At 40.6% G+C, this 15,940-nt stretch overlaps 1 protein-coding gene across 9 annotated transcripts in view; it reads left to right on the forward strand.

Annotated features, from left to right (window-relative positions):
• The window catches only part of CNBP (CCHC-type zinc finger nucleic acid binding protein), a 108,298-nt gene that overhangs the window by 55,885 nt on the left and 36,473 nt on the right, over positions 1 to 15,940 (forward strand). Inside the window, exon 2 of one of the 9 annotated variants that reach the window (XR_008913442.1) lies at positions 549 to 5,502. The exons of 7 other annotated variants lie outside the window; for them this stretch is intronic. The gene's annotated coding sequence lies outside the window, so the exon portion shown is untranslated. Of the gene's footprint in view, positions 1 to 548; positions 5,503 to 14,089; positions 14,106 to 15,940 lie in introns of those variants that run through there. One more of the 9 variants, XM_056804760.1, reaches the window with a different exon arrangement.

Genomic DNA, 15,940 nt, shown 5'->3' on the forward strand with positions numbered 1-15,940 from the left:
AATCATGATGTTATAAACCAGTAGTGTCCAACTCAAATATTCACTAAATCATACCTAAGGATCTCTGTAGGTCTTGCAATGACATAGAAAACTACCCATTTATATATTTATGTAATACATTATTTTTGGACTTCCTCTATTGAAGGAGGGACGTCAAGCTGTTCAATGGTGCGGTTTTGGGGGATCTGGTCAAGGGCACTTTGGTCGACTGAAGAGGGTCAGTTGAGAAACTGACTGAAGTGTTCTTTCCACCTGTTGCTGATGCCTTTTTTATCTTTTATGAGAGTGTCACCGTCAGAGGATAGCAAGGGAGTGGTGGTGGGTTTTAATGGCCCATAGACAGTCTTGAGGGCACTGAAAAATTGTTTGTAGTTTTTTGTATCAGCAAAGTGCTGGATTTCTTCTGCCTTTTATTCCCACCATCGGTCTTGCATCTTCCTGATCTCACACTGCACCATGGCTTGGAGAGACGTGAATCTGTCCTTTTTAGGAGCAGAGTTTGGGTTATTTTGCCACTCCATAAAGGCTTTGTTCTTTTTGCTCAATAGGTCTTCAATAGCAGTGTTATTCTCATCGAACCAGTCCTGGTGGTTGCATTGTTTGGGGCCTAGGACTGCCTTTGATGTTTCCTTCACTGCATCTCTGAACTGGTTCCATGTCTCGATTGAGCTTCCAGTGAGTGGTCCCTTGGCAGACAGCTTATCGTCCAGGCAGGACTGGAATGTTTGCAAATAAGATGGATCTCTAAGATGACTCACATTGTAAAATGCGTGAACTGTCTGGGCGTGTTTTGGATGGCAAGGCGCAATGCGCATTTGAAGAGTCGCTCTAACCAATGGTGGTCTGTCCAGCATTCAGCTCCTCTCATGGCTCTGGTGATCTGTATATCCTGGATGTTTCACCGGCATACAATGATGTAGTCAATGAGATGCCACTGTTTTGATCTTGGGTGCATCCATGTTGTTTTATATTTGTTTACCATTCTGAACACAGTGTTCGTGATGGTGAATTCAAACTCTGAGCATTTGCTGAGTAGCAGTAGGCTGTTGTTGTTCATTTTTCCCACGCCGTGTTTGCTGAGCACTCCTTTCCATCTTTCATGGTCCTGGCCAACGCGGGCATTGAAGTCTCCCAGTAGTATCAGCTTGTCATTTGTGGGCACTGAGTGCAGGACAGCACTCAGGTCAGAGTAGAACTGCTTGATGGTCTCCTCTGTGCTGGTCAGTGTTGGGGCATATGCGCTGATGATTGTGGCATAGCCATTAAACAAATGAGTGCAGGCAAGGCACCCGGTAAAGATGGGATCCCAACCGAGGTGTACAAGGCCTTAAATGGAAAGGCGCTCCAGGCATTCCACATAGTGCTGACCAGCATATGGGAAGAGGAAGACATGCCCCCAGAACTCAGAGATGCCTCCATCATAGCCCTATACAAGAACAAAGGCACACGAGCAGCCAGTGACAACTACAGAGGCATCTCACTACTTTCCACTGCTGTTAAAGATCTTCGCCTGTGTTATACTCAACAGACTCCTGTCATCTGTTTCAGAGCAGAACTTGCCTGAATCACAATGTGGCTTCCAACCAGATCGCAGGACCATCGACATGGTCTTCATGGTGAGGCAAATGCAGGAAAAATGCCTTGAGCAGAACCTGAGTCTCTACATTGTCTTCATAGACCTGACAAAGGCGTTCGACACAGTGAACAGGGACGCATTGTGGGTGATCCTTAGCAAGCTCGGTTGCCCAGCAAAATTCATCAAACTGATCCAGCTCTTTCATGTCAACATGACAGGGGAAGTCCTATCTGGTGGAGAGACTTCCGACAGCTTCAACATCTCCAATGGCGTGAAACAAGGCTGTGTCCTTGCTTCGGTACTATTCAACCTATATTTCACCCAAGTATTACGACATGCTGAGATGGATCTAGACCTGGGCGTCTACATCAAATACCGACTGGATGGCTCACCATTTGACCTTCGCCACCTGACTGCAAAAACAAAGACAACAGAGAGACTCATCCTGGAAGTTCTCTTTGCAGATGACTGTGCTCTCATGGCCCACCAAGAAAATCATCTTCAAACCATTGTGGACAGGTTCTCTACTGCAACAAAACTGTTTGGCCTGACTATCAGCCTCAGGAAAACAGAGTTGCTGTTCCAACCTGCACCAGGGAGGCCAACTAACCAGCTGTGCATTATAATCGACAGCACGCAGCTTTCTAACGTCAACACTTTCAAGTACCTGGGCAGCACCATCGCCAACAATGGGTCCTTAGACCACGAGATTAATGCCAGGATCCAAAAGGCCAGCCAGGTACTCGGGCGGCTGCACTCCAAAGTCCTCCAACACATCTGTGTAAGCACTGCGACTAAGCTCAAAGTGTATAACACAGTGGTCCTCAGCTCACTCCTATAAGGTTGCGAGACATGGACACTATACGAGAAGCACATGAAACAGCTAGAGCAATTCCACCAATGCTCTCTCCGGTCAATCATGAGGATCCAATGGCAGGACCGAATCACAAATCAGGAAGTCCTCGACAGAGCCAAAACTCCACCAGCATCAAAGTCATGGTCCTCAAAACCTAGCTACGATGGTCTGGACATGTCATCCACATGGACCCACAGTGAATACCAAGACAGGTATTCTATGGCGAACTGTCAGCTGGACTCAGGAAACAAGGCCGACCAAAGAAAAGATACAAGGATCAGCTAAAGTCAAACTTGAAGTGGGCTGGCATTACACCAAAGCAACTAGAACTCGCTGCCTCTGACAGAAGCAGCTGGCGAACCCACATTAACCATGCTGCCACCACCTTTGAAGATGAGCGACATCAACGTCTTGCCACTGCGTGTGAACTCCAACACCAGGCCAAAATCGCACCTCCTGTAACAACTGGTGTTCCATGCCCCATATGCCACAAACTTTGCGCCTCAGTCTTTGGACTTCAAAGCCACATGAGGGTACATCAATAAATGATAATGCACAAAGACAATTGTCATTCTCAGTCACTGAGAGACTACCACTAATACATTATTAATAAATTGACAATTTATCAATACACATTAAAATCAGATAGAAACTAGATATAACTAACATAAAAACATATAAATATGAACATGTTTTCAATATCTGTTTCATATATAAATATAAGGTAGAAACTATAAAAAGCATATAATTTTGTTTTAATATCAAATAGATCAATACATATGAATATAAGAAGATTCAAAATTAATTTAATAGTTGCTAGAAACTCAGCATCTTTGGCCAAGAGCAATTATAAGTTTTTGTAATAAATTTTCAGTATGAACAATAAATTCTCATTTGTTAACATCACCATATTTGATAGTCTTCAGGAGTGAAAAAAACTGTTTGCATAGGTATGTACTACCAAACATTGCTAAGACTCTTATAGTACACATACCTTTCAACAAAATGTCTTAACAAGTAAGAATAAAAATCTGGAACACTAATTTCATAACAGAATTATAGGGGTGCTGAATTGTAAAAAGAAAAGTTTTCACAACTTTCATATCTAGTCTTAAAATAAAAAAATTTTAATTCCAAATTTGCTCCCTCATTTTGCCCCTCCCCCACCCATCAAGGCTAACAATGTCAATTATACATGTGAAGTCATGCCAAAAATATTTCTCTATAAGCCCTGTTGCAATAAATAAAAAGCAAGAAATGTAAAGATAGTGGGAAAAAGTATGCTTGTCTTTATTCAGAGCTCATTAGTTCTTTCTCCAAAAGTAGGTAATATATTTTCATCAAGGATCTTTTAGAATTGCCTTGGATCATACCTATTGTATATACAGTCTAAGTTTTATATTGTTGATCATCATTAAAATATTCCTGTCCCTGCCTACAATGCTCTTTCTCTTGGTTCTATTACTTTATATCAGGTCATATAGTTCTTCCCAGGTTTTTCTGAAAACATGCCCCTCATTATTTCTTATAGCAAATTAGTATTCCATCACAATCATAAACCACAACTTTTCAACCATTCCCCTGTTGATGGACATCAATTTCCAATTTCCAATTCTTTGACACCACAAAGAGCTGCTATATGTCCTTTTACCTTTTCTTTGACCTCTTTGGATGGTATTTCTGAATCAAAGGGTTACAGTTTTATAACTCTCTGGACATAGTTCTAAGTCACTATCTACAATGGTGGTATCTACAACCAGTTACAACTTCACCTACTATTACATCATATTAACTATTTTCCAACATCCCCTTTGACATTTGCCATTTTGTTTTCTGTCTTGTTAGACAATCTAATAGATGAGGTATGGTACCTCAAAGTTGTTTTAATTTTTATTCCTCTTATTATTAGTGATTTAGAGTATTTTTTCATGACTATCAATACATTTGGTTTCTTCTGATTTAAACTGCCTGTTCTTATCCTTTGACTATCAGTTTTTATAAATTTAGCTCAGTGCCCTATAAAGTTGTGAAATGAGACCTTTACTTCTAATTTTGACAGCATTGGTTTTGTTTGTGCAAACAACTTTAATTTCATGTAATCAAAATTACCCACTTTACCACTTATGACCCTCTCTATCTCATGTTTGGTGAGAAAAATTGGTTGTCATTGTTTTTGAGTCCTAGACTCTGGCACAAAAAGTCCAGCCTTCCCTCGAAATCCTGGCTTGGTTTTAGTTTCCTGCTAGTATGACCTTGAGCAAATCACACATTCTTTCTGGGTGTAGGGCTCAAATCTCTAAAATGAAGAAGCTGAACCTCTAGGGCCCTTCCAGCCCTAAAATTTGCCATCCTACATCTGGACTGGGTGGCAACTGGACTTCAACGGTGCTCGTTTTAATGCACATGGATGTAAAGGGGGGATTGATGAGGGAGAGAAATAACTGTCCAGAGTTCCTACCCGCTGATGCCACGTCCCACCTTTCGCCCACTTTCGCCCATCAGTTCTCCCCACCCCACCCCCCTTTATGTCTTCCCATTTGCCCCCCAACTAGTGGGCTCATCCCTACTGTTCTCTCTGCTGGAAGGGACCTCATCCCGCTTGGACTTAAATAAAAGGCACTTAATAAATGCGAGTGGCAAGAAGGCAGGAAAAGGAGCCACAAGGGCCCTAGCCCGCTCACTGCGCATGCGCAAGTACTAACATTCGCTGTCCTCCCCTTTTCTTTATCCCCTCTTTAATAGCAGCCTCTATCCGGTCCCTCAAATCCCTGAGCGTCCCCTTCTCGGGCCTCCCTCGGTAACGTCCCTCCGCCGCGCAACCCAAAGGATAGCAATCGTGTTCTCGGACAAAAGTTGTTCGCGCGGAATAAGGCAGTAAGACCAAGAGAAGCCCGCGAGACTTCTTGAATAACGACTAAGTTCCACGCTGTACGTCAATAATGTGCATGACGAAAGAAGGCGGACACACGCTAACTCCAGCCAATCCCCTGTCGTTTTGAGCATGGAGTCCCGCCCCACCCGCTCAGCTTCGTAGTCCAGGAGTCCGAACTCTGCTCTTCCTATTTTCCAGGTTCGCCCTCTCCCCCTCCTCTTTTCCTGATATTCGGGCCAGCTTCTTCGGAACCACTGGCTGCCTACCCTGGAGCCGACTGTGCAGGTCTTAGGCCGCTTCAATTCCGTCTGCCTGTCCCAGACCACCTAACCTGGGACCCGAGTTGTCGGGTTTAGGGCGGCGCGACCAGCTGAAGGGTCCCACCAGTTACCCCTATTGCAGCGGTCCATGCAGTGGACTGGAGGCTTTGGACTCGGAAACCAAGTAGCCGGGCTTCCTCCGCTCTTCCAGTTTGCTCTTCCAGAGAATGGGTACAATGAGAGTGGGAAGGCCCACCCCTTCTGTCTGCACGAGGCAAGGGCCTTGGAATGACCTGCAAATGTCAGCTGTTTTTAAATAAGATTAAGTGGAGAAATTATCTTTATGTAGAGAGTAATCTGCCCTGCTCCCTCTCTGTGCAGAAGCTGCGTCTCATTCAGACCCAGGCAGCACTTGACATCAGGTTTACCCTGGCCGGAGCCCTGGGAATCATCAGGCCCTGGAAAGAAGCTGAGGGCTGTGGAAGCAACACTGGGTTTTGCAATGTTTTGGGGGAGTCTCTGAGGCACTCACTGGAGCCTTGGACCCGAGAGAAACAGTGCTGTTATTAGAGACCGTGGCAAACTGAACTCCCCTTTTCTCTGACCCTCACCTCTTTTCATTCCACCTTTATAGTCCTAAACTCTTTCTTGGTGCATCTCTTCCTTCCACCCCTACATGCTTTCCCAGGCCCTGACTACACTCTCCTCCCCTCCATGGTAGGCACCTTGGGGCAAACCAACTCCATTCTATCCCATACCCTCCAATCTGCTGGTCTTATCCTCCTGAGGCCTAGCTAGACCCCAACCGAGCATTACATCAGCCATCCTTTCCTCCTATCCATGTGCTCTGAAAGAAAGCTGGTGTGTTGACTGGGCTCACCACACATTTATATAATCTAATTTCAACTTGGTCCTCATTAGATTTTCAGTTTCTAATAATTTTTATGGATTCCTTCTGTTTATAATATCATATCCATTTAATAAATAGTATTTTTAAAGAGGAAAAAATCAGCACAAGTGAATGATAGCTTGAAGAAGTCAGAAAACAAAAGCCTTGTGTGACCCCTGTGGATCTCCCACCTTCACAAAGGGGTGGGTTGGGGGGTACCCTCTAACATCTCTTCGTTCTAGTCATATTTGATCTTTATGATTTTTTACATTCATGGTTGGGTTTTTTGGGTGTAATGGTACTTTACATCTACATTTTTGTACTTATTGTGTATCATTTTCTCAGCTCTGCTTAATTCACTGCATCAATCAGATAGATTTTTCTTTGCATTCATGGCATATATCATTTCTTACCACACAATAATAATTCTTGCATCAACACATTTAGCAGTCATTACAACCCTTGAGAAAAAGAGTACAAATATTGTTAGCACCTTTTTATAAATGTGAAAATATAAAGATCAGAAAGGTTAAGTGATTTACTTATGGTCACAGAAATAGTAAATAGCAAAGCCTGTTCTAGAATACAGTTCTCTCTTCAAGTCATTTCAGTTAAAATCCAAGATTTGGTGGCTTTAGTTCCATATTTATTGAATGACTTAAAAAAACTCTTATCTAAGATTTTCTCTGCTATGATTTTGCATGATCATTTACACAAATACAAACAACCTACATACAGGACAAAATCTTTTAAATATCTATTTTGTGTACTTAATGCCTTAGATTATTCCCTTATGATCAGTCAGGCACTCATCTTGGTAAATATAACCTTGACCATATTCATTGATAATTTGAAAGACCAATTCAATTTGATTCAACATTAATTGCTAGAGGAGAGACTATAAGAAGAGGGAGGGTAGATTAGAGCCTTTGGGGATGCCTATATATATATATTCCCCCCCCCCCCCTCTTTAATTACCTTTTGATGATTCTCTTGAGTTTTGTGCTGGGGCATTGACTTTTCTGTTCAGGTCTGGTCTTTTCTTTACAAATTCTTGGAATTCTTCTGTTTTGTTGAATGACCATACTTTTCCCTGTAAGAATATAGTCAGTTTGGGGATGCCTATATATAGTGAGGAGTAGTAGGAAGTACCAAAGAAGTCCAAGAAGGTGCATTTGGGGAAGTAGGAAAAAAAACAGCAAGATGAAAGCAAAAATTATTAAGGAAAAAGGATAATAGAATTCTATCAGAAAAAGCAATATTTCTTACATATTTTTCTTAAGGTGAAATGGAGAGGTAATCCTAGTTATTTCTACTTAAACAGTGGAAATGTGTGCTCTGGGGAAACCCTATTTCAGCACTCTGATCAAAGTACTTCAAGATTGTACTTTTTATGTTGTTGAGAACACTGTGTGGGGTTGAATCAATTATTTAAAATCAGATAAATTAGATATACCCCCTTTGTATGTAAGGCCTGTCACACTTTCACTCCTGGTAATCTGAAGACTATCATAGAGGCAGTTCCCACTCATCTCAAGTTTGAGGACTTTTTTCTCATGATGCTCAATTTCATGGACATTTTCCACTGTCCATTTTTGTGGACAATTTCATTTTATGTGATGTCAGTAAATTTCACAAATCTCCTAACAGTTTTATAATTGCCTTTTATTTTGTGGGAGCTAAAAAAACAAGCAAAATAGTAGCACTTAGGGTAATGGCAAGCTAGATGGTGTGGGGAATAGAGTGTCCTGGGTTCAGGAAGGCCTGATTCAAATGTAGCCTTACTCTGTGACCCTGTGTAAGTCATTTCACCTTGGCCTGTTTCCTCATATGTGAAATGGATGATAATAGCTTCTACCTTGCAGGGTTGTTGTAAGGATCAAGTGATAATTTGTAAGATAATTATACAATCCTTTAGAAGAGTGTTTAATACATAGTAAGTGCTATATAAATGTTAGCCATTATTACAATTATTTGTGGATCCCTCACCCCAGAAGGCCTTAGTCCAAAGTTTAGTAATTATTGATCCAGAAGTCTTTATAAGTTGGTTTCTCTTAGGATTAATATTTATAATATTTGATGAATTCTTGACTTTTTTTGATGTAAGTACTCTCTCCATACAATGCAAATCACAACTCTGTTACATGTCATCATTCTAATTGGTTCTTGTCTGTGTTATTCCATAAAGGCCCATCTAATGGGCTGGAGGATTTCCTTTGGTTCTTTTTAATATTTCAGGGTTACCAATCTGCTATTGCTCATTCTTGTAACATGATAATTTTTCAGTAGGACAGTATTTATACACATATGCCTTCTTTCCTCCACAGAGTTGTACTCTGAAACTTCATCCTGGTATGGAGAAGGCCCTCAGTTCCCAAAGTATATGGCAATAGAGCTCAAGCTCTAACAGTTTCTACCATGCTAGAAGGGCTTCAAGTATTGTCCCAGCAACAGAGCAAGTCTGCTTTCTGAGGACCAGTGGAAGTATAGAAAAGTTCACTAGTTGACCATTTAGTGATGAATACTTTGACCATAGTAACCCATACAACAATGAAAAATACAGAGTGGGGTGGGGCAGCTGGGTGGTTCAGTGGATTGAGAGTCAGATCTAGAGATGGGAAGTCCTAGGTTCAAATCTGGCCTTAGACACTTCCCAGCCCTGTGACCCTGGGTGAGTCACTTAATCCCCATTGCCTAGCCCTTACCACTCTTCTGCCTTGGAGACAAAACACAGTATTGACTCCAAGACGGAAGACAAGGGTTATAATAATAAAAAAAAATACAGAGTGGCGTTCCATATCATACAGCAAATAAAAAAATAAAGTAAAATTTTTTGAAAAGGGAATAAGGCAATACTAAAAACCACCAAATCTTTAGACTCACTATAAATTAACTTGGCTGCTGCTTAATGTGATATCTGTGTTCACTGAATGGATAGACTACTGTAGAAGCTGAATTATATTTACATATCCCATTATAAATAAAACCAGATAGAAGTTGTAGCTAAATGGAAGGATGCTCATAGACTGTCCTTGAAGAGGCAGGTGAAGCAATTGGTGGAATTGGTATTATTGAGTGCACAAAGTCAATGAGAAGTTCTCATGGAAAGTTTGGTCATCTCCCATTAAATACTCCTGATAAATTTGTAAAGAAAAACTGCCATAAATACGATTTTAACTGATATACCAACACCTGTTGCAAAGGTTAAAGAGGAAGTAAAATTCCATGAAGAATTTGATGAGAGTATCCAAATTAAATCAGTAGGTATTTGACACCTAGTGGGAAGATGATGGTGAGAAACTTCTTGGACAACAAAGATCAGAAATGAGTTATGTAAAAAGTCAAAGATTTGTAGACTCCACAGCAGTGGAGTACCAATGTATCAGGAAAAATTTCTCCTAGAAGAGTATTGCCTGGTGCTGGACATGATAAAGACCATATAACCTCATACTATATTTTAAGATAAATAACACTTCATTGACATGATAATTACTCTCAAATCTCCTTTTATCCTTTTAGCCAGCCACCACTCTAGTGCTAGCCCAATCACACTCATCTGGTGCCTTAAAATGGCAGTAGCTTTCTATTTGCTCCCTCTCCCTACCTGAAGTCACACATCCATAATATTTCATCTTTCAAAGGGATTTTCCTAAAGCACAGAGCTGACCAGGACATGGCCATTGGCTCCTTATCTTCATGATCCAAGATAAAATGCTCTGTTTGACATTTAAAGCCTTTCCCATCCTAATCATCCTACCTTTCCAGTCTTCCTAAGATTTAAAACATTTCAAGTGCTCTACAATTCAGCTATACTGATCCATTTGCTCACAGTGGACACTCCATCTCCTTGATATGGGGAATGTACTCTCTTTTCACCACTCTGGGAGAATTCCAAATCATTCAAGAGTCAGTTCATGCCCTACCCTTTACAGAGAACCTTTTCTAATTCCTCCAGCTGCTTATGTCCTCCCCAACAAAATCATTTTCTATTTTGTAAATTCCTATAGCAGATGCACATTTGTTGAATCCCCAAATAGAATGTAAATTTCTTGAGGGCAAATACAGTTTCAATTTTGTCTTTGTCCCCTCCCCCCCTTGGTGTTTATTGGGCAAGTATTAGGCACTTAATAATTTCTCATTGATTGACTTTTTAAATTCAAACACCTCAGAGTTGCCTAACAAACCAAACACTAACTGGGTTAGATTTGTGTGGATGAGTGGGGAGAGCAAAGATTCAATCCTAATAACCAAATGTTAAACCCTGTTGAAATCCTTGTAAGATAAATATCTAGAAGTCACAAGCCTACTCTGGAAGAGAGCTTTGAGACAGCCAGTCCAACTGCTACCCATTCAGGAATCTTTTCTCTACAACCCCCCTGGGAAGTGTTCATTCACTACCAATTTAATGACTAGTGATGGGGAGCACAACAACTTTTGGGAAGTAGACTATTCCACTTCTGAACATCTTATTTATTTGTTTATTTTTCACCTTTACCTAGTGTATTGGTTCCAAGTGTATTGGCACTGGTGGTTAAGTGACTTGCCTAGCGTGACACAGCTAGTAAGTGTCGGAGGTCAGATTTGACCCTAGGACCTCCCATCTCTGGGGCTGGCTCTCAATCTACTGGGCCACCTACCTGTCCTCTGAACATCTCTTTTAAAGAAGGCTTTCCCATATGGACAGCTAGGTGACCCAGTAGAGAGAGTGCTCGATTTGTAGTCAGGAAGTCCTCGGTTCAAATCTGACTTAGATAATTATTAGCTAGGTGAACCTGGGCAACCCACTTCCCCTCTATCTGTCTTAGTTTCCTGATCTGTAAAATGGGGATAAATAACACTTACCTCAAATTGTTGAGGCTAAAATGAGATATTTGTGAAGCACTTTAAAAAATCTTTAAAGTGGTATGTATATATGCTAGTTATTGTTAGTGCTATATCAAGTCTCAATCTACCGGTATTCTACCCGTTGCTCCTGGTTCTTCACCCTCAATGCTATAAGAACAAATCTAATCTCTCTTCTAAATTAAAACCCTTCAAATACTTGAAGGTAGCAATGTGGATCACACCAAGTCTCTTCTTCAGGCTCCAGTTCCTTCCATTAATTTTCATTTTTTTGGAAAGCTTTGATTTGTCCCCCTCACTGCATTTGAAGCTCCTGAGAGTTAGAAGATATGGCCAGAGATCATGTCTTATTTGAGCTATATTGCCTTTATTTACTACACAATTTGGGGTGGGGTCATCCTTGTGTCCCAGTGTCTGTAAGAAATATTTTTCCACTAACCAGTAGTGTAAATTTGCAGGACTGCCACAGGTCCTTTGTGAGCGGGTATGATCTGTAGCTATGACCATTTATGCTAACAGCATACTCATTTAGGATTGAGAGGCTGAAACTAATGTGGAAATTGCCAGGATGCTTTAAAATCTCATTATGATCCTCTCCCTTGCTCTCTAGTCATCTCTACTATTTTCTAACCCATTCATACATCCCTGGGAAAGCAGCAAACAGGAAAAACCAGTTTAACTGACACTACACAGACATTCCAAACTCCTTATGCACATTCCAGGCTCCCTAGCTTCCTTTGGTCTGGCTGATAATACCCACATACATAATGAATATGGGCGGGAACTTGCTTCTATCTGGCAATAATTGATGGTTTTCTTTAATTTAAAAACAGTTATTCCTTTTGGAAGCTGGCTAATGTATAAAATCTGCATATTGAATTACTCTGGACAAAAAGAAAAGGTAGTTGTCTGTTATTCTTTTAATTAGAAATGACATTCCTTAAGGATCTCTCATTGAAAATTTAGTACTCAAGTTACTGCAGTTCCTTGGGGCCTTTAGATAAGCAAGCAGATTGGGTAGGTATTCATATGACTTATTTTGAGCCCTTCCAAAATTTCTCCTTACCACCACCAAAGGTGCTAAAAATCCTCATTTATTAATCCTTTGGGTATGTCACAAAATAAATATACTATCTTTGAGGGTTAACAAATTAATCCATGAACAATTTAGCATTAATTAGTATGATTAAGTGAGCTAAATACAACTACTGCCCTAAGGGAATGGGAACACAAGAGTTGGTATTATATGGGGCAGCTGGGTAGCTCAGTGGATTGAGAGCCAGGCCTAGAGACAGGAGGTCCTAGGTTCAAATTTGGCCTCAGACAGTTCCCAGCTGTGTAACCCTGGGCAAGTCACTTGACCCCCATGGCCTAGCCCTTACCACTCTTCTGCCTTGGAGCCAATACAAAGACAGAAGGTAAGGGTTTAAAAAAAAAAAAGAGTTGGTATTATAAAATGACAGAACTGAAAGTATCTAGTATACAGCTCATACCTAACCAAGAATTCTTTTTATAATAGCCCTAACAAGTCAATTTCTGTTTGAAGACTTCCAATGAGGAAGTGCCTCTTTGAAACACCTGTCATTTAAAAAAAACAACAAAACTGTTATCTTTAGTCTTAGAATTGATACTATGTATTGGTTCCAAGGCAGAACCAAAAGGGCTAGGTAATGAAGGTTAAGTGACTTGCCCAGGATCACATAGCTAGGATGTATTTAAGGTCACATTTGAACTCACATCCTCCTGATTCCAGGACTATTCTCTGTCTACTATACCACCTAGCTGCTCCAGTCTATTTATTTTTGGATTTAGTTTTAATTGTTGGGATAAATCTGACACTCTGCAACGCCTTCTTATTATTCCTAGTCCTGCTTCTAGGGCCAAGCTGAAAAAGTTTAATCCTTCTTGCATGTAAAAACTCTTCAGCTATTTGAAGACTGCCATCTTGTCCTCTATAAGTCTTGGGCATCTCTAGTTCCTTCAACCGACAAATACTATGTTTCCCAGAACATCATCCTTGATAGGATTTCATTTCTCTAGGTTCTTCTTATAATCCAGAATTGAACATAATATTGCCGCTACTGTCTGACCAGGTCAGCAGAACCATTGCTGCCATTTTTCTGGAAACAATGCTTCTAGGGAAAGCATGATATATGGTAGAGTCCTGTGCTTAGTGTCAGGAAGCTCCAGATCCTTGACTTTTATTAGATATGCTACTCTAGACAATTCACTTAATCTCTGTGTGTATAAAGTTCCCTGGCACTTCCATACTAAGTCAGAGAATTAGATCCAATATGCTTCCTTCTTTTCCTTCTTGTATCCTAGGATAAAGAATTTTCTCTCTCTCTCTCTCTCATACACACACACACACACACACACAGAGCTATTCCCACATCATATGATGGCACTTGTAGTACCCCCAAAATGAGATCTTTTTCACTGGAAGAAAGCTTTCCCCAAATTTTTTAGCTATGATGACTCCCAATCTTTTTAATTTTGAGGCTGATCTTTGAATTACATTTATCTCTTATCTTTTTGGATACTGGCTCTATTGCTTATTAGTTGTATCCTCTACCTTTATGTGAATTTGTCAACTGAAGGAGCATGTTTTTTTTTTTTTTTGCAGTTGCAAAATGGCCATTTATTGCCTACAGGGGTGAGGAAAGGGCAGGGACAAAAAGAGAAAGTACACAGGTGCAAGGAGACAAGCAGATATTTACCCCTAGACAGCATGTGTAAGCAGTACCCAATGAAGGAGCATGTTTTCTATGGCATCATCCAATAATTGATTAAAAAATACATTTTGATAGGTAAGTTTTTGCATTACATAGTTTGGGGGTCCTCTTTAGTAATGGAGGCCTAAAGGAAACCTAGAAGACACTAGGCACTTTGGGAGAAGGTATTACTTATGTAACAGGGGGAAAGTGGTATTATAAGGGGGAAAGGGACTATAAAAGTAAATTTTAAGTTTAGCCTAGTTAAAAATTTTGGCAATTCTCCACCTGATCATAACCTTCCACCATTCTATCTTCTTCCTTTATTTCAATCCTCCAAAGACCTTTGCTCTTACCTTGCCCATCAATGCCTCCACCTCTCAGCACTTTTTTTTTTAATTTTTAAAAACTTACTTGCAGTCTTAGTATTAAGATAGAAGAGCAGCAAGGGCTAAGCAGTCAGGGTTAAATGACTTACCCAGAGTTACATAGCTAGGTAGAATCTGAGGCCAGATTTGAACACAAGCCCTCACAAATGCCAAGCCTGGCACCTATCCACTGTACTACCTGGTTACCCTGCACTTTCTAAGTTCATTCTCCCTGCCCTGACTTTTCTTTCCTGCTTTTCATTTCGGCATGATGGTTAGGTAGCCAATTCAATTCTACACTTTGCTCTACTCTTGAATCTATTAAATCCTCTTTCTCCTCCTCCTCCTTGCCTTGAGACAACTCTGCCTTGAATTACTTATTCCCAAATGACTCCTTCATTCCCATTCATCTACTACTGGATGGTAGAGAAAATCATACAACTTTTTGGTTGTTTTTATTAATTCATGGGTTTGTTAGTTCAATTGAATCCTCATTGCAGCAAGGAAAATTTTTTATTCTCTAATTGATTGTCTTATCTCATTCCCCACAGATGTTATTCCAAACTTTTTCTGCTGTCCTCAAGTTTCTCATACCTCCCACTCTTTCTCAAATAAGGATCTCACTTTACTGAGAAAATTAAGGCCATTTGACATGAACTCTCTCTTCCCCCTTCCCTTCATTTTAAAACTTCTGATACCTGCCATTCTCTCTTCCTTTCCCCTAGTCTCTGATAATGAGGTGGCCTTTCTCTCAGCCAGTTCTCTACATGTACCTTGATACTTCTCTTCTCCACCAAACTGCATCCTTACTTATCTCCCCTCTTGGTAATCTTCAGTCCCACCCTACTTACAGGCTATTCCCCTATTGCCTTCATACATGCCCAAGCCTTCCATGTCTTTAAAAAACTTTCACAGATTCTACCATCCCCTCAAGGTATCATCCTATATTTCTCCTAGGAAACTGGGAGGAAAAAGCTATCAATAGTGCTTTAATCCATTTCTTCTCATTCCTCAACCTTTTGCATTCTGGCTTTCTGACCACCACTCAACTGAAACTCCTATCTGATGGTTATTTTTCCCCCTTTGTCTTCATCCTCTTTGACCTTTCTGCACCATTTGACATCATTCACTGCCTCTCTCCTCTTGGATATTCTCTACTCTCTGGGTTTTCTTGATGGTACTTTCTCCTGGTTCTCCTCCTACCTAATTGTTCTTGCTTAGTCTCTTGCTGCCTCAATATCCATATCAGACTCCCTATCTTTGGATATTCCCTATGGCTTTGTCCTGGACTCTACTCTCTTCATTCTTTCCACATTTTCTCTTAGCGTTCTCCTCGGGTTTCATGGATTTGGTTATCATCTCCATGTGGCCTCACAAAGCTCTATATATTCAGCCTGTTGCCAGTTTATTAGATATTTCAAACTAGATATCCCAGAGACTTCTCAAACACAGCATGTCTAAAAGTGGATCTCATTTCTTTCCTCTGAACCCAGCCCTCTTCAAACCTCATTATTTCTATCAAGGCACCACCATCTATCTAGCCTTCCATGTTCATACTCTTGG

Source organism: Monodelphis domestica, chromosome 7 (genome assembly GCF_027887165.1).
Source record: "Monodelphis domestica isolate mMonDom1 chromosome 7, mMonDom1.pri, whole genome shotgun sequence".
Lineage (NCBI taxonomy): Eukaryota > Metazoa > Chordata > Mammalia > Didelphimorphia > Didelphidae > Monodelphis > Monodelphis domestica.